Source organism: Pinus tabuliformis, chromosome 3_1 (assembly GCF_031772625.1).
Source record: "Pinus tabuliformis cultivar Carrire ecotype Pingquan chromosome 3_1, CPIR1, whole genome shotgun sequence".
In the NCBI taxonomy this organism is placed as follows: Eukaryota; Viridiplantae; Streptophyta; class Pinopsida; order Pinales; family Pinaceae; genus Pinus; species Pinus tabuliformis.
In genome coordinates this window covers 896,152,000-896,154,920 of record NC_142301.1, presented here as the reverse complement: position 1 = coordinate 896,154,920, position 2,921 = coordinate 896,152,000, and the positions used below count along the sequence as shown (strand labels likewise).

At 36.3% G+C, this 2,921-nt stretch overlaps 1 long non-coding RNA gene across 1 annotated transcript; it reads right to left on the bottom strand.

Moving 5' to 3' along the window:
- Positions 1-793: 793 nt before the first annotated feature.
- On the bottom strand, positions 794-1,897 carry LOC149190520 (uncharacterized). Its single transcript, XR_016256497.1, has 3 exons — positions 1,534-1,897; positions 1,280-1,439; positions 794-1,142 (listed from the first exon to the last, which is right to left on the bottom strand). It is a non-coding gene; the product is annotated as an uncharacterized LOC149190520 (long non-coding RNA).
- Positions 1,898-2,921: the final 1,024 nt, after the last annotated feature.

Genomic DNA, 2,921 nt, shown 5'->3' with positions numbered 1-2,921 from the left:
CTCATCAATGGGTTGTAATAAAATATACAATGGTTAACCTGGTATTTATATGTTTATGCTTTTTTCAACGCTTCTCAGGAAGCTATAAATCATTTTAAAAAAAACAATGACCCATCACTAACATCTTGTGTGCTTCAAAAGTTGCATACAATGCATCTAAAAACTCTTTAACACTATGGATGGCTCATCATCTAAAGTATATTGTATAAAATTGTCTTCAAGGATACATAATGATTATTCAAAGGTGCATATAATTGAATTTTATTTGGTCTTAGACTAAAGAATTGTGAAACTAAATGTAATTCGTGCAAAATCTGGTACACTTAATACATTGTGGGCAAATGCTCAAACATTTCGCCACATCTCAAAGTTTGGGATCTTAAATACCCTTGACACAAAATATTAATTAATGTGAAGTGAGATAATGTGCAAGAGTATTATTTTGTTTTGTTAGCAAAGGTAAGTGGAAAATGAAGATAGCCCACAGGGGCAACTCAATTGGCGATGGCCTTGTTATGAAGTGTTGTGTAAAATTCAAAGTTCAAATCCCTCTGAGTCAAGTAAACAAAACAAAAAAAAGAGTGGAAAATGAAGATAAATAACTTCCTTTGGTCAAGAATGTCATAGAAATCTTACTAGTTAAAAAATGTTCAATCCATTCAAGAAATAATAAGCACTCTTAGTAAGCAAGAAAAGTAAACAAGAAATAATAAAATTGATTCAATCTTTTTAAAATGTTAGTTTCATTTATTTATTACTTATCCCAAAATTAATTAAAATCAACTTTGGCCCAATTCCTAGATGGGATGTTAAGAGGGGAGATGTCACACCGTTCATTATGAGGGGTGACGGTATAAACACATGACTATCCTTGGCGACAGGCACGTATAACATCCATGGATAGTAGGAGATGATACAGGAGAGAACATCACTCTACACGAAGAAGGATTTGTATCTAAACGAAAGCTCACCATGGAAAGAAAATCTGATTCAGGACAAAGTAGGGGTTATGGGAGATTATGGCTCTCTGCTTCCAAGCCAATATCATTCTCATGGTCACCCCATGATGCATAATGTGAACCTCCCTATTGCACTCCATCTCCGTAGCATCCACCAAAGGAACAAGGCAATTTCAAGGGGCTCTGTGGAAGCAATAATTGAAGGGAATCAGGGATAAAAAGGAAGGAATGAAAAACCGGGCACCTGTCTTGGTCCTTGAAGCAAAAAACAAAGATGGATCACTAGAAGAATAATAATGAGAAGGGCAACAACAACTTACTCAATACAGAGGCAGAGGGAGTTTCCCAAGCACAAAGCTCATGAAAACACTACACCCAAAATACTAGCACAAGGGGCCATACTGCTGAGGCATTCCATGGAGATCATGGGCACAAGACCACCATAGTTCAAAACTTGAAAATTGGGCTGAGCCCCAAGAGCTGCCACCAGCAACAAGCAAATTGATAAGGAATTGGCAACCATTGTCCCAGACATAGGGTTATCATAGAAAAGAACCACTAGATATTCACTTACCCTAGACCTTTACAAGCACATCGAGGTACTGATAGCTTTCCATATGGAGTTGGTCACAAAGAACAACAATCCTTGCCTGAGCACTATCCTGAAAGAGTTACATCAACTCAATGACAAATATTACTGCCAGCAAAATGCCATCCAGGGTTCAAAACAAGTACTAGAGGACCATGAGTCATGACGAACTAGGAGATGAGGAAGACACCAAAGATAATGCGACATGAAAGAATTCCTAGTGTCCCATCTCCTTTGCAGAGAATGAAGAGATTAGTTCAAAGACTCTTTGGTTCACTTCTAACTTTGAGACTATAGTCTATATGTTTCTCTCTGAAATTATGATAGCGTAGCATATAGTGACCAGGCCAAGTTATCTCCATTGCTATAAAGATGTCTATGTTTTTCTGTTTTGTAGACACATACTCAAAGTTCAAACATTTTCAATTGTATTGACAAAATGTTATCTGGGAATTTACCCGAAGGTTTCTTCTCTGAATTCTGAGTTTGCGTGTAAATATTTTACTGTGCATATGAATAGATAATTTGCATCATACTAAACAAAAAAGGGGCTCATATTATTGATCCCCAGTACACCCGTGATCTTATTGTCTGACAAAACCTATTACAATGTGTGAAATGTTCTTCACTGATCTTCATATGGTTACGTAAGGACATTTCTTATGGACCGAGGTTTACTTTTCTCAAGGGAAATTTGGAAAGGATATTCCATTTTTTTGTTGAAGTCTTATAAACAATCTCTGTCCTAAATTTTGTAATGCATAAATGTGTAGTTTTACTTTGTTTAATAGGATCCTTGTTTTACCATTTTTTTTCCTCTATTTGGTTGTTTGTTGCTGATTCTTTAATTGATTTATCAATTAAACATTGATAAATTCGACCTATTAAACTATATTTAGTCCTGTATTGGTATGAGAGGCAATAAAGAAAGGGCAGGGCAAACTTCCAGTGAGCTGTCCATTATTTCATTCATTCAGGTGTTCTACGTCTTACAGGGTGAAGGGAAAAACTGAAAGAAAGAAGGAAAACTCTTATTGGGATGGATTGGGTGTGCTTAACTTATTTATGCCGTTGTTCTTGTTGTGCCTAGGCTTGCCTTTGTCTCTATTTCTGCTGGTACCCTGCGTTGGCTATCTCTGTTCCTGGAGTATAGATTTGTGGGAATAGGTTCCAGAAAGATAGTGAAGGATAGGTTTGGATGCCACCTTACCCCTGCAGAGGAGGGTGGTTCTGGAATTGAATCTTATTTTTTTACTAGGTAATTTAATAAATATCAAAAAACTTTTTTTTGTTGCTCTTGTTTGTTCTACCTCGTCATAGGAACTGAGTTTAAACGTATCTATAGGAAAATATGAATAGCAAGTTTGATATAA